Source organism: Pelobates fuscus, chromosome 2 (assembly GCF_036172605.1).
Source record: "Pelobates fuscus isolate aPelFus1 chromosome 2, aPelFus1.pri, whole genome shotgun sequence".
Lineage (NCBI taxonomy): Eukaryota > Metazoa > Chordata > Amphibia > Anura > Pelobatidae > Pelobates > Pelobates fuscus.
Genome location: NC_086318.1, coordinates 49130566 through 49156971, shown reverse-complemented (window position 1 = coordinate 49156971; position 26406 = coordinate 49130566).

Sequence of the window (26406 nt, the reverse complement as noted above, 5' to 3'; positions counted from 1 at the left end):
CACTCATAACACTTCATCTCATTGAAGTGGTCTGGATGATGTAGTCTCCCAGTACCCGTAACCCTGCTATGTAAAACATTGCAGTTTTAGAGAAAATATAATGTTTACATCACAGTGTTAAGATTGCCTCTAGTGACTGTCTACCAGACAACCACTAGATGTGCATCTTGCAGTTTCAGAGTTTGATTCTGTGAAATGACGCTGGACATCCTCACGCTCTGCACAATGATGTCCAGCGTGTGGAAGAAAAAAAACCATAGGAGAGCACTAAGTCCGTGCTTTTTGGAGAAGGCAAAGGGTTTTTAACCCTGTGGCGAAGCCAACCTCGCCACTGTGAACTGGAGGAGCCTGGTTGCCCGCCTGCTGCCTTTAGATTATGGACCGGCAGCTAAAGGGTTAATTTTGCTGTGCAGGATGATTTATTTCTCCCTCTCTGCACAGCCGTTCGGTAGATTCTATCTACCGAACAAACGGCCGTTTATCAGCTTCCCCAGAGCCGTGGGAAGCCGGCCGGCGCTGTTAATTGGCCACCCAGAAGCTGGAGTGTGCCCTCCATTTACCTCCCTGAAGCTGCGGTTAACCGCAGCTTAATTGATTGTTACTGGGTGGTCGCGGTTACACTTAGCCGCCACACGATGGCGCTGTTCTGTAGCTCCCCGGGCAGCCAGCGCTTGTCTGCCCGGCTTTCATGCACCAAACCCGGACACTGTTACGTGCAGGCACCGCTGAACCTCCAGCCCCTGGTTCTAATTCGTATGGATTTGGTGAATGCATGTAAATTCGGTAGTTTGTTTTATGTGAATGTTTTAACCCAGATAGCACAGCCATGGAGCCTGTTCGTATAATTAAAGACTTTAGCTCCATGGCAATTAAACTGTATTTGAGTGGTCTGAGTGCCATTCACCTAATAATGTGCACTCAGACCTGAGCTATCTGGGGATATGTTACACGTCTGTGTTTTATGTATAAAATGTGTCTTTATGTATTTTAAAGTGATAGTCTGTTTTGTGTCCCCACGTGTGTAATAGAGTTTTGCCTTTGTCCTGGGAGATAATTGAATTACTTCTCCAATTATCTCGAGGACAGAGAGGAGGAAGCCAGGAATCATTGTGGGAAAGTATTGTGGCTGTGTGTACTAAAGTGATACATGTCTGTCTGCTGTTTCAGTCTCCCATTTGGTCCCTTAGGGGAGTGTCCACCAAGTGGGAGACCTGCATAAATACTGGGCAGGTAGCCCTCAGCAAAACAGATTCTGCTTGACCCTCAAACCGATTGTCGTCTCGTTTTTGGGGGAATTGGATTGTATGCTGACTACCAGGAGTGTAAGCGGATTGTATGCTTTTCCTGTTCGGCTGATTCCAGGGTTCGTGTGTTTCCAGTTCAGGAGTTTCCAGAATTCGTACAGTTTGCCGTTCGGGAGATTGGTGCTTGCAGTAGCTACTGATCTAGGAAAAAGGGGATTATCGCCTAAACGATTTTTATACCCTTTTGAGCAAAACGGTCAGTTACAAACCCTTTATAGGGCATGGGGAGGTGTAAAATAGGACATGCTGACCTGTAAAATTGTCAATTTCCTAAAGAGATTTCCTTCCTCCTTGTTGTTTATTATTCTGTAAAATATATTTCTATACCACAAGGCATTATTGTACTGTACCTTCACCCTGTGTTTCACAGGAGAGATTAAATATAGAAAGATACAGGCAAGATGTTGTATTTTTTTTATCTCCATTTACAGTTTTTTATTTACTGAATTCAAAAGATATATATATATATATCAGAACAGTTTGTATTTATCAAACATTAGGCAATCCCTGAGGGTTCATTCTTATTGCTTGATTTATTGAGTGACAGGTTTTATAAACACAAGACACATGAAATTTATGAAATTTTAATTTTTAAAGTTGGTTTCTTTTTGTATTATTGTTAAAAGACGGCATAGAACTGATACATAATAGTTATTTTAAACGTATTGGTTTAGTAACCCAAAGAAACTTTAGATAACTGTACTATTAATAACCAAAATTGTTCATTAAATGCAATTTACTTCAACATTTTAATAGCTCCTCCTCCAGCAAGAACATAATAACATAATTATTTACCAGGAAGGACACATTAAGATTTTAATAATTTTCCTGGAGTTTAAATTGTATTTTTACCCAGTTTTATGTGTTTTACCCAATTTTATATAATTTGTGGCTTTCTCTATAATTAAAAAGTTACATTAATATTCAATTAATATTTGAAAAAAAATAATAAAGCATTAAAATCAAAAGAGTAAAAGAATAGTTACATTGGGATTCTAAGCACCATAACCACTACAAAGCAATGCAGTGGTTACAGTGCATAAAGTCTCCATAGACACCATCATCTGGAGTTTTATTAAACAGTTTCGGAACAGTTTTTAAGAAAACCATGGCTCTCTGGCATCCATAGACCACCCCATCTTCAGCCAACTTTATAATGAGGATATTACAAGGAATTATCATTATTGGTGCAGTCCAACCTGTACAGCAGTAGTAGGTTGAGCTTTGGGGTCGGTTGAACCATAGCTTGCAGCCAATCACTGTCATCCAGGATGTACAGAACTGATATTTATACTGCAAAATGGTAAATCATGCATTATGAAGGATGAGTGAATAAAGGACAGGGGGATCTGTGTGTGCCCATAGATGCTTTGCGCCATAACCAGCAGTAATAGCAGTTCTAATACTTAGACTGCTACTTTAAAAATACATACACAGTTTGGCTTCCAGTAATAGTACTTTTACCTTTCTCTGTGGGTATCATGCGGTTTTCTTGAGTGTAATTATTTGACAAGAAGGCTGGTGTCCAGGAAAAGTTCCTTGCTAATTTTCCAGGAAAATATAGTGCGTTTTTTTTTTTATTTTAGAAACTAACTTAAGGGTTTAGTATCAACTTCTGTCTATTTTGAAAACTAACAATGTGAACCCTTCCTTATTAGAACTCTGTCTGTATTAAGTAAGCTCTCCCTACAACTAAGATAGTAATATTCCAGGATTCACTGTTGTGGTTAACATGTTACACTGTATTCTAAATTGTTTATACAAATACCCTACTTTTATGTGACATAATTTTTTTTTTACTTAAAATAACTTGGCATGGGGGTTATGGGTTGAACCCTCCAACCATTCTTCTGAAAATTAAACATTGGAGGTGTGTTTCAACACCTACAAAAAAGGTGGATTGTAGTTGGTATTCACATATGATGTCACTGCAAAAGACAAAAAGACATGGCCAACGCCTAGTGCAATTCAGTAAAACTTAGTACAGTAAAAAGATGAGTAACTCTAGAATATGGTACTCACAAATATGGAGCCTATATGAAGGCTCACCACAGGTGCAGGTAGGAAGTTAGAAGGGATCCCACTCGCTTATGATGCTGTAGGAATTTTCTTCTTGAACCCAATAAGTTCACTGAACGTGATTTCCAAAAAACGGAAAAACTTTATTGGTACAAAAAATTAATTTAAAAGCGTGTTAAAAAGTGGTATAATAAATAAAGTCCACATTAAATAAACTTGCAAGACGCGTTTCGCCTGTTGAAAAGGCTTCCTCAGTTGCTTCTTGTTCTTCCCTCTTGTCCGGTCGTTTATATATGCTTCTCCTCAATTGCTGACTCCGATCACCTGTTTCTACTGATTACTTCCGTCTCTCTTCAAAGACGCGGTATCTCGCGTCGCTTCGTGATGAGGTTGGGACTCTTTAGGATTTGTTATTTCTAAAAAAAAACTTGTCAATCCGAACTTTCTTGGCTTGGGTAGTGGGCACAAGCACAGCGAGGAGGCTTTGAATGTAATGAGGTAGCTCGGCTGAGTCAATGGTATCTGGGATACCTCTTATTTTGAGGTTAGCCCTCCTACGGTCATCCAGTTGGTCTAGTCGTGATGCCAAAGTAGCCTGAGATAACTGGACTTGGCGTAGGGTGTCTTTCAGACCAAAGACATTGTGTTGGGTGTGCATGATGTTCTCTTCAGCAGCCTGTTCTCAAGCAGTTACTGCTTGAATCTCAGTCTTGACCGAGTTAACGTCCGCCTGAATCATCTGCTGCATGTTGTCTATAAGGTCTTGAATGTCATGCTTAGTAGCCAGGGATTTCACCTCCGTGGCTGTTAGTGTAACTGAAGCAGACTTGTGGGCCTGGGGATCTGTGGACTCCTCAGTTTTTCTATAAATGTTGCTTTCAGGTTATTTGTGCTGTTTTTCGTATGGATTTATTATATTTGCTTCTTTATTTTAGGATTTGTTCTATTTAAATTTATATTAATTGTAGCCTATTTCTGTGGGCACATGTGAGACGGTTTTCCCCTTACCATTAGGCTGGTCAGCCTGCACTCACGTTGGTCATCTTGGAGTGGCTGGTGTCCTTATTATAATTTTCCACCACTAGTCTGCATATGCACAGGGAAATTAAGAGACATAAACTGTGTGTTTTTCAATGTGATCTCACTTCTTAGCTCTTAAATAGCTGTGAACATGTTCTGAAGTGATTTTTACTTTATCTTTTCATCTATTCAAACAGTTTTGTTCTTTCTAGGTATTCTCATTAAGCAGTACTAATGATTTATTTTCATACCTCATTTTTTATCCTATATTATTAAATAGGGCCAATAGAAATATATGTGCTAAGAAGGCGCAGTAATTTCTAAAGATCAGCATCGGAATGTACTAAACCTTGGTAAAGTTGCACTCTACTGTCCACATGTTAAAAAAAGGAAAATCTCCACCCCGTCCATCATACTGTCTTTAGATGCCAAAAAAAGCATACGACAGGGTGAAATGGCCTTACATGTTCACACTCCTTCAGCCCTTTTACTTTACCGATGCCTTTATATCTACAGTGTAAGCACTGTACTATAATGTGGCAGCACAGATCACAATCACAGGTGCTGCTAACTACCCATTTGCAATGGTACAAGTCAGGGCTGCCCCCTCTCCACTCTACTTTTCGTGTTAACACTAGAGCTCCTGCTCCAGGCTTTCCACAAACACCTATTAATCCACCAGGCTGAAATATTCAGCAATACATTTATAGTTTCAGGCTACGCAGATGACGTCCTCCTTACTCTAACAAAACTCTTGGACTCCATGCAGGCCTTAGTCCCACTACTTGTCACTTCTGGTGACATATCAGGGTACAGGGTTAACATGGGAAAATCCAGCACCCTGGACACAGCGCACACCTAAAATATCTATAAACTCCAGATTGCACACAGTCACATTAAATATTTAGGGGTCAACCTCCCCATCGACCCAGCAAGGATACACCAGGTCAACTTCGTCACAATGATAAAAACACTAACGGGAGATATGGAACAGTGGATAGACAAGCCAACCTCCTGGATTGGCATAATAAATGCCAATGTAAAAATGAATATCCTCCCTCGTATACTATTCTTATTTCAGGCACTGGTTCTCCCCATTTCTGAATCTGACTTAGCTCCCCTACAAAAAGCTATCGACAGATATATTTGGCAAAACAAGACATACAGGGTAGCACGTAATATCCTATACCGCCCTAAATATGTAGGTGGACTGAGTTTACCTCACCTCCATTTCTATTACCTCGCAGCTCAATTGGCACAAATAGCACTGTGGCATACCCCTCCGGGAGAGAGGAGATCGGTGGACCTTGACTTCCTCATGATGGGAAAGGATCTCCCACAGTTTTATATATTACTCCCTAAGGAACACAGAGCTCTATTATGCACCAACTGCCAATATATAATGAATTTCATCTGGATCTGGAATAACACAGCACAGAAATACAACCCGATGTCTTCCCCGTCCCCTATGTTGCTCCTGCTCTGTAACACGGCCTTCATACCGGGTATGAGAGCGAGGGAGTTAAAAGGCATTGAGTATGCAGGGCTGTAACGAATACACCAAGAGATATGATCATTCCATTCACAGACCTACAGGCTAGAACCACACTAAAGCCAGCAGATTTCTTCAGATACATACAAATACGTGATTTCGCCTGCCAGCCCAACATTAAACATGCAGCCCAGAAACAGCTCACTTTTTTTGAACAAATCTGTGAAGCTGAATCTTACAGACGGGCCTGATCACTAAACTACGCAGATCATTGGGAAACGGACTTAAGGGAGGTCTTAGAGGGAGAGGACTGGCAAGTTATTTGGGGGGCAAAAAGAAAAACATCCATATGTGTGACCTTGCAGGAGCAGTCCTACAAAACTATGTTCCGTTGGTACACTACGCCAGTGAAACTATTTTGCATGCTGTGGCAAGGTCAGAGAGGCTTTCTATGTTAGTAATAGATTGGAGCGCTCTCTATTCCCAGCATGATGGGGTTAATTGGGGGGAGTCACCCCTTGTATGGTATCAACCAGGTGAATGTAATTAACCAGCACTAGGGTTTTAAAAGGTTAGCCTCTGAAGACATCAGGGAGTCTAACAGCTGGGAGAGAGGAGGTAGTTAAGCCTGAGACTCTGAGACAAAGGTACTGTGTGAAACCTGCTTAAAGTGCTGTATTTCATTTTGTTTAAAACTGGGATTAGCTGGCCGGTTGGATAGTTAGTAACACTGTTGTTTAGTAAGTCTCCAAGTTGGAGTAGGATTTATTTTCTTTTTGTTTTATTTTGTGGGAGAGCACAACCTTGTATAAATTGTGGAAAGTGACAATAAACTGCAGTACTATTTTATCCTGACTGTTGCATTTGAAGTTTATTGTGAAGAGCCTGGCCATCCTGCCACAATGCATAAGACCCAGACTGACCTATGCTGGAGACTGCAGGAACAAAGGAAAGTATTTTGGAAAAAAGTAAGAGACCTTGAGTCCCAGAGCACAAGACAATTGACCTAGACCCTTGGGTCTTTTTATTTTCTAATCCTGTAGATAATTGGACTCGAGCAGAACAGTCACTACTCAACAAAATAACACTGAACTGAGACTGATATTATGGTTACCTTTGTAAGTTAATTGATTTACTGTACAATATCAGTATTTTACCTTGGCAACAATGATCCTTCTACACTGTACACTAATTCGATAACTAGTACTGTCATGTCCTGATATATCTTGTCAACTATATGATTACATGTCTACTATCTAAGTTGATAATTGTAATAAAGTATTTAAAAAAAAAAAGAAAATCTCTATTCAGTAGATATACCTCCAGTGAACACATGCATTTTCCATGCATGTATTCATTGGGGGTATATCTTAAGAGTTTGCAAAGGCGGCAGATCTTATACACGGCAGCCTTAGCAAGCCCTCACCTTTTTTTCTTCACTGGGAAATTACCAACCAATCAGAGGCGTCTCATTGAGAAGCCCCTGACTTGGTGCTTACGTGCACGCGCACAGTTGTGTGTGAGCGCACGTCTGGTTTGAGGTATGGAGCTGAGGAGCTGATCTGAGGTCTGTGAGGGAGGGGGAGGCAGTGGAGCTAACAGAAGTAGGAAGGAATCCGCCCTGGTTGTTTAATTGACAGCCAGGAGGGTGTTCCCTACTAATAGAAATCAGCCCTTTTATAAACTGGGGTTAAACTATGATACTCCACACCAATAAAGAGTTTCAGCAAGCTGAAGTGTTTTGAGTATGGAGTGGTCCTTTAATAAAATAGTAGAACATACCATTTTTATGGCCATGTCAAATATATAGAACTCTTTCAAAATAGAACTCAACCAAAATTGAAAAGAAAAAGCAAGCACTTGAAGTCCACCCACTCCGCTACACTCAGACATATGCATAAAGATGGAAAAGTTTAATGGTTTTTTGATGGTTTTAGTACACTCCTCACAAAATGTAACCAAATTTAAGACAGAAACATAACACACAACCCAAAAAGTGCAGTTACAATCAAATGGCTAATGAAGCCCAAAAAACTCCCTTCATCGGTGCGGAAGAAAAATTTGATAGTATAATAAAAGTCTCAGTAAGACTGATTGCAATTATACATCAAACAGCAAAAAATCAACTGCAGTTAAAAAAAAAAAAAACACAAAGCAAAAATAAATGTTCTCTGACTAAAGTAGTGGTGAGGGAGATACTCCTTGTACCACAGATGAGAAAGCGATTTTAAATCCCCTGGAACTGCCTGTGTTTGATTCTGAGGGTGTCAAGCACTCTAGATCAGGGGTAGGCAACTTCAGTACTTCAGATTTTGTGGGCCCCATTTTTACTTGTGGTCAAATATACAGAAACACGATTTAGAAAACCATGTGACAGAGTCGCCAGAAAAAAAGTTAAATATGTAAGATCCCTGAATTGGACCCCATATTGTCCAATATTTAAACACAACAGAGGAAAGGTATTGATTAATCTCTATAATCGTGCCACAATTGGATAAGAGAGAAGGTGTCATGTTTTTTCTTTAACAAATGCCAAACAAAAAAATAAGAACCACTCACTTTTTATTTTGAGGCAGTTTCAGCACGGCAAACTGATGTGGCAGCAAAGCAGAGATATAAACTGACAGACCTTGAAAATAGAAGTTTAGGTGATGTGTACAGAGTTAGTCCATAAGAAATTTCCTTTATTCGGTTTCGGTAACAGATGCAATAAGTAAGTTAGAGGGTAGTAATCCAGAGGCAGTGTTAAAGTCCAGTCTGAGGTCGTTCAATAGGAGATCAAGCAGTATTGAAGGAAATTCCAAAAGCAGAGTCAAGGGCAGTCCAAATTGGTTAACCAGGTAATCAAAGATATAGGGGTATGAAGAGGAGATTCAGAAGGGGTCCGGTGATGGAACACACGGTCTCTCTAGGAGTGATCCTAATGATTAGGAAGGAAGTTGGTGCAATCAGTCAGATTGACACATGAATTGTGCACTGAGGTATTGGAGATTGGAGTTTAAATAACCAAGGGGTGTGTACTTTCATGCCGTCTTAAAGGGCCAGTAATAAACTAATACAATTCCTGACAGAAGGTGTGACAAACATATTTAAATTAGCTGATGAATCAGTCAATTTAGAAAAAAAACATTAGACTTAAATACCGTAAGAGGATGGATCCAAAGATCTATCTGCATTTTAGGAAACATCAACTCAACTGTTTTTTTTTACTGAGACCAAAGGCGATTTTACTTAAAATTAACCCACAACTGACACACATCAAATTCAGAAACTGTCTCAGACCCTGTAGGATTTCTCTAAATATTTATTTTTAAATATCTAAATATTTTAACTTCCCTGGACAAAGTCCTGTAGTGTTTTTATCCAGACATGACTTCAAAATGCATTATGGAGTTTAGGAAGACCGCAGAGAGCACGGGGACAAACAAGAAGCTTCAGAATAAGAACCTTCTCAAGTAAGTACTACTCATATCACTTTTTCCCCAGAAAATGGGATGGCAGAAACTTGTTTTTACCATGTTTGGCCATTTATAACATCAGATCAATGATTTCTAAAGAAAACCAGAGGCTATATGACAGAGAGTTGTACTACTCCGATACAGACATTACAACCAGTTCCATTTAAGTTCTCCTTAGAGGAGCAAAAACTAGTGAACAAAGAAGTAAATGATTTGATAAAGGAAAGCAAAATCCTACAGGTACTTTTAAATACATAAGTATGTGTAAGTAACCTATTTTTGGTAAACAAGAAAGATTCCATAATAAGACTGGTAATCAATGAAATTAAAATCCCTTAGTTCTTTCATCAGATCCACCTACTTCAAGGTGGAGGAAATTCGATGTCAAATTCATTAGAAATGCTTAAAATTTCTGTGGAACAGAAGAAAATAGAAGTTTATGTGCCTTTCTTTTAGTCTATCATCTGCTCTGTTGTTTTTTACAAATTGGTTGTTAGTTCATTACAAAGTAGAGGGGTGAGAAATGTCATTTATTTCAACAACATTTTAATAATATCAAACAACACATCAACCTTTGGCATCGGTTGCTGGAGGCTGTGAGCTGTGACAGCTTCATTGGGATGAGGCTGTTGTGGTAACTGGAGTATTTTTGTAAGAAATTTTAAATCTTGTTATATGGATATGTTTTGTACTCTGAAAATGGAGCAGTTTTATTCAAGTTGTTTTAAGCCGGTATGGTGGATGGGGTTATGTTAGCTATTTTACTATTATTCTTTATTTTTGTTGTGCACAAATGAACAAACAGCCTCGATACGCCAAAACAGCGGTATCAAGATATATATGAATTCAACATACAATACATAATGTGACATTTGATATTTTGGCACAATTTGTAAGGTAATAGAAATGAACATGCATCAAGGATTAAACTTTCATGTCTAAATGCTACATGTAGGGTTATATGGCATAATTGAGACATAAGTATGACAAGCTGACAAGCTGCATAGTAGTATAACAAACTAGAGCTGTGATATTTAGCTATATGCTTAATAGCCTATAGTTTCAAACGAGTGGTAGAAGGTGAGTAATATATAGCAGGTAGTGTAAGCAGGGTAGGGAGCATGTCAATAAAAAACAAGGTTACGATATACTAACTGACAAAGGAAGGAGTAATAATTCCACTGGACATCAGATATTAATCTAAGGAGCTGTCAGTCAGTCTTGGAACATATTGGAGGAGATTGGGTCTCTGTGCTGAGTGCTAAAAGGTGACGCTCGGAGTGTGTAGATGTCGCCTGATTGCTTCACCCTATGATGCGAGTAGGCCATAAGGACGAGCTCTTTTCCTTTCTCGATGAGGCCCCCGCTGTCTATTACGCATGATGTTTGAGGCGTAAGTGACTGTCTTGCTGCTTGTCGTTCGTGAGTTGATGGTGAAACTGATCTACGAGCCCTCGGCCCCGAGCCTTGAGGAGTGTCGGCGCTCTATGGACCCTTCCCTGCTGTTGATGCAGCCCCCTGGCCGTGACACTGGTAGCTTGATGCGTGTCTCTTAGCCACGTCAGCAAAGTTGGAAACGTAGCGGATTGCAGGACCTCTACCTCGGGGGTCTGTGCAATGTGGAGTTAGTGCTCCTCGCATCTTCCGACCAAGCTGTTTCCTCTGCACTGTCCCTATAGGGAAGCGCTGGGGGTGTTGAGACTTGAGGGACCTTCGGACGGTATGGCTCCTGAGAGCGAGGGCAGGACCAGCAGGAGGTGAGGTAAGTCTCTGTCGATGTAGTTTCTCCCAGAATTGCTGGCATATGCGGTCAAAAGCCATGAGGAGCTTATTCACTCGCATGTGCATATGTGGGGTAGTGGCATCGGTGGCCATTTTGACCAGGCAAAATGTCGCCAGGCAGCTTGAGATCAGCTTCAGATGGTGTAGCAGGCTAGTGCTAGCCAATGGGGGCCGGGATAATCCCCCTCCCGGTCCAGAGAAGCGTGGGGAATGGGGCTGCAAGGTACGTGTGTGTAGACGGTCGGCCACCTCTCCGGCCACCAGGCCCCACCAAGATTTCTGTCAGCCACACAGAGTAGTTCCAATCCGGCCTCCATTTATCACCTCTACATATTCCTAGGACAGGTGAGTCTCTTTTTTAATCGTTTGGTGAAGTTGGTAGGCATAAAAGTCAGCTTAAATCAGCAGTTGAGCCCAGAGCTCATGTGAAGCATGACCAGTCGCCATGAGGATCAAGCCCCGCCCCATGTTAGCTATTTTAAACACGTTTCCTTGAACAAAAATAAAACAATACTGTTTTTTAATGTTTTAATGTGTGTATTGAAACTGCTGAGCTGCATATGACAAGACCAACTTGTTAGTGAAAGTCACTTTTATAAAGTCAGTTCTGCTTCACAACATAAAAAAAATACCCACACGTAATGGAGAATAACTCTTCTTCATAAGAGTTCCTTAATCAGGTGAAACATTAGATTAAATCTATTTTCAAACAATCTAAAAAAAAGTGAAGAAATGAAATATGCTCAAAATTGAGATCAGCTATGTTTAGACACTTTGACATCTTTGAGATTTTTGACCCAAATATTTGATCTTTTATCAGCCTCTATCCAACCCAAATATAGAAAGTGTAGATTCACCTCCTAGTGGATAGAACACACTCTTAGTGGGTAATAGTGAACAACACGAAAAACAATTACCCTTGTACTAAATGTATAGTAGATAAGGACTCCTCCGGGTCCTCAATAGATATGAGAAAAATTGAATCTACAATACAATAATAACAGACATAGCATAACACTGTTGATATATAGGAAAGAGTGGAAGTATAAATAGTAGTTCACACTCACAAACCAAATTTGATTGTAGGCATATCTTATCAAACGATGCAAATCTCAAAGTGGTGGACCATCATAGGATACATAGAAGGAAATAAAAGTAGAATAGTGCAGAGTATCTTGGTAAAAAATTACACTTTAATAATAAGGTACACTTACAGTGTTGAAGTGGCAAACAGGCATGTAAAATCTACCGGTCTCAGGATCAGGTGATGATTTTCAGGATCCAATTTCCCGGTCAGAAATAGTAAAGTAAAAATAATAAAACAGCCTAGTCTAAACAATAAAAACTCTAACACTATTAATCAGCCCTACGCGTTTCGTCCAAACGTCCTTGGACTTCCTCAGGGGCAAAAACGTCCTTCTGTGTGTAGGTATAATCTTCCTTGTGGTGCTGGTGACCCTTTTAAATCCGTCCGGTTTGGCGCGCCTGGAATGCCCTCCAATCATCCGTTCGCTTCCGGGTTCGTCCGTCCGTAGTACTTCCGGGTGCGAACCGATGACGTAACCGGATATGCGTCTCACGTCTTTCTTCCGGATTTGATGCGTTCCACCTGGTATGCGTTCCACCGCTCATTCATAGAGCGGGAAATAGCCACATATAAAGAATTAATGAAACAATATGCAACAGTGATGAACTCTTAGACACTGTAATATTCTCTAAGGACTCAACTTAGAAAACTATTTACAACTATTTACAAAACCCTTAATAACTATCCAAGATATAGTATAAAGATGGAAATTTATATTCTGCATTAGCCATATGTTTAGTTCAACCACATTGTCAAAACATGTTATTGTCATTATTGAGGTGAGAAATAAAGTTAAATACAAACAAGAGGGTATTCATTAAAGAAAACAGACCAAATCGAAATCGACATTGAGTCCCCTAGGTTGCATGGTTTGTAAGGTGTGTATCCAATATCCTTCTCTTTTTCTCAATAATGACATCAGATCACCTCCTCTGTCATCCAAAACTGCTTGTTCGATGATAGTGTATTGGAGGGTATTAAGACTGAAGTTTGGACATTTATTACAGTGCACTGGTACTGAATGGGTCAACAGGTGGTTTCTGATATTATGTCTATGTTCCTGGAACCTGACTTTGGCTTTTCTACCCGTTCTTCCCACATATTGTATCCCACACCCACATGTGAGTAGGTACACAACATGTGTCGAAAAACAGGATAGATTGCCTTTGATTTTAAACCTCTTCTTGTTGACTGTGCTTACAAAGCTGGTGGTACTACTAAATTGATGATTGCAACTAACACAGTTTCCACATGTGTGGTAACCTTCCCTGCTTTTAGTTTTGTTCTTACCAGATCTGAAAGTACTTGGCGCTAGAATTTGTTTAAGATTAACACCTCTCCTAAAAATTACTTTAGGAAGATGAGGAATCTGTTGGTTAAGATATTCATCTTCCATCAAGAGCCCCCAATGTTTTTTAATGATCCTTTGAATGTCAAAAGCCTTGGAGCTATATTGTGTGTTAAAGGAGAAATCAAATGTGGAATTCCTTAGAACATCTTTCCTTTTGTCTATTAGGAGATCCCTACGATCGATCCTTCCCACCCTGTCAATTTCTGCGTCAAGAAGCTCTGAGTTATAGCCTTTCTCCAAAAAACGACCTTTTAGGACCTTAGCTTGAGTAAAAAATGAATCCAAATCACTGCAGTTTCTCCGCATCCTAATAAACTGGCTTTTGGGAACCCCCTTTAGCCAGTTAGGATGGTGCCCACTGCTAATATCGATGAAACTATTGATGTCAGTGTTCTTAAAAAAAGTTTTAGTTTTAATCGCTCCGTTTTCAATATAGATAGACAGATCTAGGAAGTCTATATCTGTGATGCCTATCTGTGGAGTAAAGGTCAAAGACAAGGAGTTGCTATTCACATAGGAGAAAAAATCCCTAAGTTCTTCTAAAGGACCACGCCAGATGACGAGAACGTCATCTATGTAACGTCTCCAGAGCACCAAGCTTGCACCGAACGGGTTGTTGGACCAGATAGATGTTTGTTCCCACTGGTCCATAAACACGTTAGCGTAGCTCGGTGCAAACTTGGTGCCCATTGCCGTGCCCTTTATCTGTAAGAAAAATTCTTCATTAAAGCCAAAGAAATTATGGGTGAGGATAAATCGTATAGCTTCTTCCAAAAAAGAACAAAAAGGGGGTTCAAGATCGGAGTCCCTCTCTAAATTCCTTCTGACCGCTTCTATACCTAGATCGTGATCGATCACGGTATATAAGGAAGTCACGTCCAAAGTGGCCCATACGTAACTCTCATCCCATTCGATCGATTCCAATTCTTGGATGAGATGTTTCGTATCTTTAATATATGACAAGGCTCCCTGAGCATATTTTTGCAGATGGAAATCTATAAACTCTGAGAGCCTAGATGTCAGGGAGTCAATGCCACTAATTATTGGTCTTCCTGGGGGTCTTTCTTTACACTTATGAATCTTGGGAAGAAAATAAAAAGTGGGAACTCTTGGAAATTCTGAATAAACAAAAGAAAAAGCAGCTTCATCCAAAGTACCAAGTGTTTTGGCATTATTTAGAAAAACTTTTAATTCCTGGTTAAACTTCAGATTGGGATTATAAGACAATTTCTTATAAGTGAGGTGGTCGTTAAGTAATCTATATGCCTCTGTTATATAGTATTTTGTAGACATGACGACCACGCCACCTCCCTTGTCTGCACTTTTGATAGTTAGCTCTTTTCTATCCTTCAATCTAGTTAAGATGTCATTTTCTGAATCAGTTAGATTCTTACGTTTCATGTCTTTGCGTAGATTGTTCCCCATTTTTTCAAAATCTCTCAGAATCATTTTATTAAAGGCCTCAATCTGGCTACCTTTTTCGTTTGGACAGAATTTTGATCTTGGTTTAAATCTCTGTACTGATCTTGTCGTATTTACTGGTTCATTCGTTGGACCCTCACTACTTTTTTTGATAAAAAATCTCTTGATTGACATTTTCCTCACAAATTTCTGGGTATCAATAAAGAGTTGAAAGAGGTTGGGAGGTTCCTCTGGGACAAATTTTAGCCCTTTACTCAGAAGATGTATTTCTTGAGGTGTTATGGAAAACTCTGAGATATTAAACACACCTAAACTTTCTTTTACTATTTCTGACCGGGAAATTGGATCCTGAAAATCATCACCTGATCCTGAGACCGGTAGATTTTACATGCCTGTTTGCCACTTCAACACTGTAAGTGTGCCTTATTATTAAAGTGTAATTTTTTACCAAGATACTCTGCACTATTCTACTTTTATTTCCTTCTATGTATCCTATGATGGTCCACCACTTTGAGATTTGCATCGTTTGATAAGATATGCCTACAATCAAATTTGGTTTGTGAGTGTGAACTACTATTTATACTTCCACTCTTTCCTATATATCAACAGTGTTATGCTATGTCTGTTATTATTGTATTGTAGATTCAATTTTTCTCATATCTATTGAGGACCCGGAGGAGTCCTTATCTACTATACATTTAGTACAAGGGTAATTGTTTTTCGTGTTGTTCACTATTACCCACTAAGAGTGTGTTCTATCCACTAGGAGGTGAATCTACACTTTCTATATTTGGGTTACATATATTTTTCCTCTATATAGATTCACCGTTTTTATTGTTTTTCCCCTTGAAAAGAGCTATGAGCATGTTTTCAGATCTGAGAGGTCTTAGGGAAGCTAAACTGCAATCTTTATTTAATAATACCATTACCACCAGTCAAAAACAAAATGTCACCTTAGATGACTATTTTCATGAACTAGAGAAATTTTCCTTCAAGGAAACAAAAAAGTGGTGGGAAATATCCTTCCTAGAATCATATATTAAGGAAGGATTAATCCCTAGAGGCCTTAGACTTGAGAAAAAAACCTGCAAATGGGCTAGAAAGATCAAAACATATTGAACGTTGGGATTCAGCTCTTGAAAAATGCTCCTTGACTCTTATGGGAATAATTGTCGATTTTGAAAGAGAAAATTTAGCTGTGGTTTCTAATGAAATGCTAAAATTGACTGAATCAAATACAGCAGATAAAGATACTCCTGACTTTAAAAGGAAGGAGAAAATTCTCTTTGATAGAATAGAAAAGCTGGATGACAATATTGCCCAGACAAAAAACAAAAAATATCTGAGAGACAAGAATGATAAAGTTAATAATACATACTCAACTCTAAACAAAATCGACAGAAAAATAAAATACAGAGAAAGTGGTAGACACAATTATAAGAATTATAACAGAGAACAATTCGAACAAAAAAGAAATCGATCCAACTCTAGACGTAGATGGCAAACATCTCCCATAAAAAACCCCGAAAATAATAGATTCAAATCAAAAATGAGAAATTAAAATCAAACCCAATCATTACCAATCCCTAGAACCGAATTTAGCCATTCCTCTATAGAGAGACCCACTGCCTCCTCACAGATTCAGGACAATCATGTAAATAGGGATTTTTTAGAGAAGGGGCGAGACCGAAAGAAAATGATAACGGAGTTCTTTCCCCCCAGATCCCAAGAATTACCTCTAACAAACCGATTTATACCCCTAAGAGAAAGAAATACTCCAGGGAAAAGGAGGAGGACGAGCGGAGAAATAATGGGTGTTTAATTCTTACCAGATCACAAGAAGAAAGTTTAGGTGTGTTTAATATCTCAGAGTTTTCCATAACACCTCAAGAAATACATCTTCTGAGTAAAGGGCTAAAATTTGTCCCAGAGGAACCTCCCAACCTCTTTCAACTCTTTATTGATACCCAGAAATTTGTGAGGAAAATGTCAATCAAGAGATTTTTTATCAAAAAAAGTAGTGAGGGTCCAACGAATGAACCAGTAAATACGACAAGATCAGTACAGAGATTTAAACCAAGATCAAAATTCTGTCCAAACGAAAAAGGTAGCCAGATTGAGGCCTTTAATAAAATGATTCTGAGAGATTTTGAAAAAATGGGGAACAATCTACGCAAAGACATGAAACGTAAGAATCTAACTGATTCAGAAAATGACATCTTAACTAGATTGAAGGATAGAAAAGAGCTAACTATCAAAAGTGCAGACAAGGGAGGTGGCGTGGTCGTCATGTCTACAAAATACTATATAACAGAGGCATATAGATTACTTAACGACCACCTCACTTATAAGAAATTGTCTTATAATCCCAATCTGAAGTTTAACCAGGAATTAAAAGTTTTTCTAAATAATGCCAAAACACTTGGTACTTTGGATGAAGCTGCTTTTTCTTTTGTTTATTCAGAATTTCCAAGAGTTCCCACTTTTTATTTTCTTCCCAAGATTCATAAGTGTAAAGAAAGACCCCCAGGAAGACCAATAATTAGTGGCATTGACTCCCTGACATCTAGGCTCTCAGAGTTTATAGATTTCCATCTGCAAAAATATGCTCAGGGAGCCTTGTCATATATTAAAGATACGAAACATCTCATCCAAGAATTGGAATCGATCGAATGGGATGAGAGTTACGTATGGGCCACTTTGGACGTGACTTCCTTATATACCGTGATCGATCACGATCTAGGTATAGAAGCGGTCAGAAGGAATTTAGAGAGGGACTCCGATCTTGAACCCCCTTTTTGTTCTTTTTTGGAAGAAGCTATACGATTTATCCTCACCCATAATTTCTTTGGCTTTAATGAAGAATTTTTCTTACAGATAAAGGGCACGGCAATGGGCACCAAGTTTGCACCGAGCTACGCTAACGTGTTTATGGACCAGTGGGAACAAACATCTATCTGGTCCAACAACCCGTTCGGTGCAAGCTTGGTGCTCTGGAGACGTTACATAGATGACGTTCTCGTCATCTGGCGTGGTCCTTTAGAAGAACTTAGGGATTTTTTCTCCTATGTGAATAGCAACTCCTTGTCTTTGACCTTTACTCCACAGATAGGCATCACAGATATAGACTTCCTAGATCTGTCTATCTATATTGAAAACGGAGCGATTAAAACTAAAACTTTTTTTAAGAACACTGACATCAATAGTTTCATCGATATTAGCAGTGGGCACCATCCTAACTGGCTAAAGGGGGTTCCCAAAAGCCAGTTTATTAGGATGCGGAGAAACTGCAGTGATTTGGATTCATTTTTTACTCAAGCTAAGGTCCTAAAAGGTCGTTTTTTGGAGAAAGGCTATAACTCAGAGCTTCTTGATGCAGAAATTGACAGGGTGGGAAGGATCGATCGTAGGGATCTCCTAATAGACAAAAGGAAAGATGTTCTAAGTAATTCCACATTTGATTTCTCCTTTAACACACAATATAGCTCCAAGGCTTTTGACATTCAAAGGATCATTAAAAAACATTGGGGGCTCTTGATGGAAGATGAATATCTTAACCAACAGATTCCTCATCTTCCTAAAGTAATTTTTAGGAGAGGTGTTAATCTTAAACAAATTCTAGCGCCAAGTACTTTCAGATCTGGTAAGAACAAAACTAAAAGCAGGGAAGGTTACCACACATGTGGAAACTGTGTTAGTTGCAATCATCAATTTAGTAGTACCACCAGCTTTGTAAGCACAGTCAACAAGAAGAGGTTTAAAATCAAAGGCAATCTATCCTGTTTTTCGACACATGTTGTGTACCTACTCACATGTGGGTGTGGGATACAATATGTGGGAAGAACGGGTAGAAAAGCCAAAGTCAGGTTCCAGGAACATAGACATAATATCAGAAACCACCTGTTGACCCATTCAGTACCAGTGCACTGTAATAAATGTCCAAACTTCAGTCTTAATACCCTCCAATGCACTATCATCGAACAAGCAGTTTTGGATGACAGAGGAGGTGATCTGATGTCATTATTGAGAAAAAGAGAAGGATATTGGATACACACCTTACAAACCATGCAACCTAGGGGACTCAATGTCGATTTCGATTTGGTCTGTTTTCTTTAATGAATACCCTCTTGTTTGTATTTAACTTTATTTCTCACCTCAATAATGACAATAACATGTTTTGACAATGTGGTTGAACTAAACATATGGCTAATGCAGAATATAAATTTCCATCTTTATACTATATCTTGGATAGTTATTAAGGGTTTTGTAAATAGTTGTAAATAGTTTTCTAAGTTGAGTCCTTAGAGAATATTACAGTGTCTAAGAGTTCATCACTGTTGCATATTGTTTCATTAATTCTTTATATGTGGCTATTTCCCGCTCTATGAATGAGCGGTGGAACGCATACCAGGTGGAACGCATCAAATCCGGAAGAAAGACGTGAGACGCATATCCGGTTACGTCATCGGTTCGCACCCGGAAGTACTACGGACGGACGAACCTGGAAGCGAACGGATGATTGGAGGGCATTCCGGGCGCGCCAAACCGGACGGATTTAAAAGGGTCACCAGCACCACAAGGAAGATTATACCTACACACAGAAGGACGTTTTTGCCCCTGAGGAAGTCCAAGGACGTTTGGACGAAACGCGTAGGGCTGATTAATAGTGTTAGAGTTTTTATTGTTTAGACTAGGCTGTTTTATTATTTTTACTTTACTATTTCTGACCGGGAAATTGGATCCTGAAAATCATCACCTGATCCTGAGACCGGTAGATTTTACATGCCTGTTTGCCACTTCAACACTGTAAGTGTGCCTTATTATTAAAGTGTAATTTTTTACCAAGATACTCTGCACTATTCTACTTTTATTTCCTTCTATGTATCCTATGATGGTCCACCACTTTGAGATTTGCATTGTTTGATAAGATATGCCTACAATCAAATTTGGTTTGTGAGTGTGAACTACTATTTATACTTCCACTCTTTCCTATATATCAACAGTGTTATGCTATGTCTGTTATTATTGTATTGTAGATTCAATTTTTCTCAGCCTCTATCCAAGCAATATTTCCAGGACCATTGCATTACAGGGCTTTACAAGACATCTAAACACAGATTGTGTTATTCTGAAGAAATAAGTCTATCATCAGACGCAAGGGAGCAAGTCATTTGGTGACTCAAACACATCCTTGCTTAGAATGGGAAAGCCATTTTCGGTGCTCTCCCAGATCAAGTAATAAAATCAGATGTTTGCTTTTTAGGCTCGAAAAAGCAAGATGCAGATACATTACAACAGGAGATAAATGGTTTAGAAGAACAAGAGTTGCACATCAATTGTCTAGAACTATTGGCATGATCATTTTTAATCAAGAATTTATCGAAATTGCTGTATACTTCTGAGGATGGACAGTATTTCAGAATTTCTTTATCTCAACTGCCTGGGAAGAACAACCTTTTTTTTTTTTTTTTTTTTAAACTATTGGGCCTTGCATCAGATTATTGGCACTTTTCTCTTGATCGAGACATCCCAAACCAAGAAGAATATCTACAAGGTCTATATTAAAAAGAACCCACAATTTTCATGAACAAAAATATAACAATACTGTTTTTTATATATAATATTTGGCCCAAATAGTTGATCTCTTATCAACATCTATCCAAGAAAAATTTTCCGGGCCATTGCATTACAAATCTTTACAAATAATCTGAAAACATCTAGGAAACAAATTGAATTATTCCTGAAGACCTAAGTCGAGACACGAGTAGTATTAAATATGATGACTCAAACATATCCTTGATTGAAATGGGAAAGTCATTTTCAGTTATCTTCCAGACTTGGTAATCAAAATCAGATGCCTGCTTCCTAGGCTGGGAAGCAAGATGCAGATACATTACACAAGAAGGTAAGTGGTTCTTAGAAGAACACAATTTCAGCATCAATTGTCTAGAACTATTGGCAGGATTTATTTTAAATCAAGAGTTTGTCAAAAAACAAAATTCATTGATGTATACTTCTGAGGATGGACAATATCTATCAACTGCCTGGGAAGAACATATTCAAATAAATCTAGTGGACCTGGCCAAAGATTTTTGGCACTTTTTTCATAATCACAATGAAAGCAGAATATCATGAATACCGGATACCTCCCAGATTACAGCAAGATTCTTCAGTCATGGAGTCTACTGACAGTGAATATCTTTGCATATCATCTTAAGTGACAATGACCAACCTTTTTCATTTAGAGACTGTGACAGACCACCTGGCACCCCGACTGGGTACCTCGATCCCTAGCTCTCCTCTGGGACACAGCAGTGCTTCAGCCCCTAGCCGCCGCAGCTTGGCTGGGGTATCTCCGTCGCTTCCTGCCCTGGAACAGGGTCCTGAGTATAGCTTCAAGTGATAAAGCTCTCCTGCAGAGAGTATAGCTGATCCACCCAAACACTAGCCCAGACTGAGTGAAGGGTGTAAAGGAACTGGCTTATTACGGACAAGCTGCCTGTTTTTATACACAGCCCCCAGCATGGGGTCTCCATTCTATACAAGACAAGCTCCTCCCATAAATATCCGTGTCTGGGAGATAATTGTGTTAAAGACCGCTAAGCTAATTATCTCCCAGGAACAGAGAGGCAAGCATAAAAATATAAAACATAACAATACCCAAAAACATCATAAAAATATCTAATAACTCCACAAATAATACATCCCCAAATAGCCTTGATCAGAGCTCCCAAGTTCTCCAAATAGCGCTCAGATCCATGCAGTGTAAGGGAAATGCCACTGTGTTAAAGTTCTGACCGGCCGCACACGTGGTCCTATGCCCAAAACAGTTCCAGGGCATTTGGTGCTTTGGTCGTTCAAAAACCCGGACCAAGTTGTCCAGGAACCGTACGGTCACCTGATGCCGAAACAGTTTGATAACATTCGCAGCTAAGTCCCGTGGAGGTGACTGGGGACCCATAAAGTCCTCATTCTGAATTCAGTTCCATAACGATCGCATCTTAGTACCGCTGAGGACAGTTCATGGATTTTATCATGCGAACCGCCGCCAGGGAGCTAGTGTTCGGTTCCATTCGAAGGGAAAGTGCCGAACCAGGGGCACCCAGGGAAAGCTGCCAATGGCGGCTGGGGAGGTTTAACTCCCTAACAGGGTCTTTGTATATGGCCCGTAGTCCTTGGGCAGGAGGCTAGCTAGCAGGCTCCTCCAGGAGCTTGTTGAATAAAGGAAAAAAACATGTATAAAATCCCTTAAAAACAGGCGCTGTGATTATTCATACACTTTCTTAAATATTTCTAATTATGCTTGTATTTTGTCCTTAAATTGAAATTCACTTGGATTAACTTGAACTTCACGTCAGTTTTAACTTTAGTGAATAATACTGTTAATATCTACTCAGTCATATCAGCTTATCATCTGCTGATTAATAATGTTCCAATGTTTAATAGGCAACCACCAATCAGTGCTTAGATAATTGAAAGGTTTCAAAATTAAAAGACCAGCCCATACCAAAATAAATGGATACAAGGAACATCAGTTTAGTCTGATGTGGGATGTGGGATGACAATGAAATGTTATCATTGACATGGTTGTGTTTCAAACTGACATTTTTATTATGTTTAGTTTAAAATTGTATATGATGTTCTTTAAACGTAATCAATATTTTTTGTTTTACCTCAGTAAATGTTGTTTCCATTTTTAGAAGGATAAAAACTCTAATCCCTTCTGTTTTTTTATCCTTTTTAGATAGTTCAAGATTTTCCTAACCTCTGGTGACAGGCGAATATTATCTCTCCCTACCATATCCACACTATTACATATTTTCTTTTTTGTGTCCGTCAGGACAAAAATGCGTTTCTATTTTTCAGGTTTTTATAAGTTTTGAGAAATCAACATTTTTAAGTTCAAGTGATGCACAGATATCTTCATTGGTCTGTGTGAGCATTAGGAAAACATCAGCAATAAAATAAAAAGTGTCTAAACATGCTTTGAAATTGTATATACTAATATACATGATCTGTTTCTTAATTAGCAAGAAGAAGAATGACCTAGGCCCATTGTATATAAGAGTGGCCTATCTCTCACCCAAGCTCATTTTATACAGACTTTCATCTTCCCATAACCTATTGAATGGTGTCCCTTGACCCACAAGATAGGCCGTAAGGTAGGCCATGACTTCTTGCATCCCTTGCTTTTTCTATGGCTCAGTCTGCTCATAAATATGGATTGTAAATGCTTAAAGAACCACTATAGTGCCAGGAAAACATACTTGTTTTCCTGGCACTATAGTGCCCTGAGGGTGCCCCTAGGGGGAGGAAGGGGTTAAACTTACCTTTTACTCCAGCGCCGGGTGGGGAGCTCTCCTCCTCCTCTCCTGCTACTCGGCTAAATGCACATGCGCGGCAAGAGCCACGCGCACATTCAGCCAGTTTCATAGGAAAGCATTTACAATGCTTTCCTATGGACGCTGGCATCTTCTCACTGCGATTTTCACAGTGAGAAGCACGTAAACGCCTCTAGCGGCTGTCAATGAGACAGCCACTAGAGGCTGGATTAACCCATTTATAAACATAGCAGTTTCTCTGAAACTGCTATGTTTATAGAAAAAAGGGTTAATCCTAGCTGGACCAGGCACCCAGACCACTTCATTAAGCTGAAGTGGTCTGGAAGCCTATAGTGGTCCTTTAACATTTCCAGTTTATAGATGCATATAGAAATGGTTTTATATATGGGTGAAAAATCTAGCTGCAGATGGATGTCAGGCTCATGAAACCAGAAATACTAATTCAAATATTGTATTTAGGAGTAATTTTCATCTACAGGCCCATAAAACTGCAAATCCAACACTAAGGGACAGAGGGATTAACAAGAATAAAGAAAACATATTTATTTATTTTTTGTATGACTATACTGTTTTTTCCTTTGTTTCCTTATGACAGTATATATTTCGTTTTCCGTTATTAGGCAGCAATAAATCACAGAGAGTGTCATTTGTGGTCACTGAAGATATTCTCAGTGAGTGTTGTGAAAGTATACGAAATTGCAAGGGAAGCCTCCACAGACACTTAATGAGTGAAAATATATTTTAACAATGCCCATGTCGCATAGTATATGTCAAGAATTGAAGATTATGCTAGCGTCAGTGTACCTATAATCTTAATTTTAATGATGCCAGGAGGCGAGTATTTAGCATTTCTCTCTTTACTAAACTCCACAGCAGTAAAGAAAGTGAAACATTTAACCAATCAAAATGCAATAGGGAGTAAGGTATTCCCAGCAAATAGGCTCCTCCTCCTCTTTCAAAAGCAACATTGCAACCGTGAAAAGTTCAATAAATAACATATGAAAAAACACAACAGGTGAACGTCCAGTAATGTGATGATCAAGATTGTAACCAACACCAACGGGTGAACATCTGATAGTGTGATGATCTTCATGGATTGAGTAGCAGTCCAGGTAGTTTCCCAAAGAAGTACCAGAATGCCATGGAATTAAACTGAAATAAGAGTGTGAAATGGGTTAGAATGAGATCACCAAACTGGTTGTTACCATGACTGTGATCTATCGAATAATATTTTAACGATTAAGCGTATAATATGAGATTTATAAAAACGAAGATTAATAATAACTGACTGTAACTAACTGTACTAACTGTACATGACTGATGGTAGACAAACAAATGACTGATGTAGAGATATGAATAAGGAAGAAGGTAGATAATACAGGTACTCGGATGTTCCCATCTTCCCTAGGGTGCGAAAATACTCGCCTCATGTCATTATTAAAATTAAGATTATAGGTACACTGACGATAGCATAATCTTCAATTTTATCACATGACAGGAGGCTTCCTATTTTGCATTTTTTAACGCTGTTGTAAGAGTGACATGGCCGCGTTGGAATTCGGGCGGAAGTAGAAGGTGCGAAACGTGGATTCTCTAGACCAGTCCGCAGAACGTAGGATATTCGAAAGCGAGGCACCTGCCGTGGAAGCTGAGGAAGCCGCCGCTCCGCATACTGAGTGGGCCCCGAAGGAAGCATCTACGCCTGCTAATGGAAGTATCCACCGAACCCATCTGGCAAGGGTAGTAGTAGTGATGGGGACGTGTGGCTGAACGTATGACACGAGGAGTTGTCCCGAGGGAGGTGTCCGTATCGGAGGTGTAACTTCCACGTATCGTTGTAGTGTGTTGACGACGCAGAGTTGTGGATCGGAGGTGAAGAAGGGGTAGAAAACCATCATAGAGTCCGATTTCGTGCAACGAGATACCTGGAATGTGACTCCCTCTGGGGAGACCGAGAAGGCATCTATGTCAAATGCCCGGATGTCTGATACTCTGCGGAATGAAACCAGGCAAAGCAGAACCGTTAGTTTTGCTGAAAGTTGTCGGAGTGAGAGTTTGTCGTTGATCGACCATTCTCTCAGGAAACGGAGAACTACCTCGACGTCCCAGAGTTGTGAGTATTTGGGTTGAGGAGGTCGTTGTATCCGAATGCCCCTTAGAAGTCGACATATTAGCGGGTCTTTCTGTAGTGGGATCCCTAGTATAGGGACGTGGGCCGCTGAGATAGCGGAGCGGACTACGTTAATTGACCTGTATGATCGTCCTGAGAATAGATGGGTTAGGTAGTTTAAAATGGTAGGGGTAGAGGCTGTAAATGGATCGAAGTTCCGTTCCATGCACCAATTGGACAAGCATTTCTAAGCGGATATGTAGGATCTTCTGGTTCCTGGAGCCCATGAGTCCCACAGGAGTTCCTTAGCAGCCTGCGATAGTTCGCCGACTTGTCAGGCACCCCGGAAAGAGTCCAAGCCACCAGAGTGAGTCGGTTAGCCAGGATCAGTGGGTGGGGTTTCCCTTTCGGATCTGTGAGGTGTAACGGTGTGAAGGTAGTAGGAGGGGATCCTTGTAAGATAGGGCTAGGAGGTCCGGAAACCATGGTTGCCCTGTCCATAATGGGGTGATGAGTAGCAGAGATACCCGTTGTCATCTCAGGTGGTGGATGGCCCTCGCTATCATGGCAAAGGGGGGAAAGGCGTATGCTTCCGAGTTCGGCCATGGTTGTAGGAATGCATCTGTTGCCTTGCTCTCTGGATCCGGGAGCCAACTGAAGTAGAGCTGTGTTTGCCTGTTGCTGCGGGACGCAAACAGATCTAGGTGAAATGGGCCCCGATGTTCCGCTAGACAGTGGAAGATCTGTGGGTCCAGTTTCCAATCGCTGGTGTCTCTCCAGTGTCGTGAGAACCAGTCCGCCGTGAGGTTCGTTTCCCAGGGGAGATATTGCACTGTGAGGGAGATGTTGCGGGGTAGACAGAAGTCGAAGATCTCCTTTGTTATTTCTGACAGGAGTCGGGATCGAGCCCCGCCCAGGCGGTTGATGTAGCGGGCCGCCGAGATGTTGTCCATCCTCAGAAGGATGCATTTGGAGGCTGCTACCGCCTCGTTTATCATGGTTTGGAAATCTGCTGTATT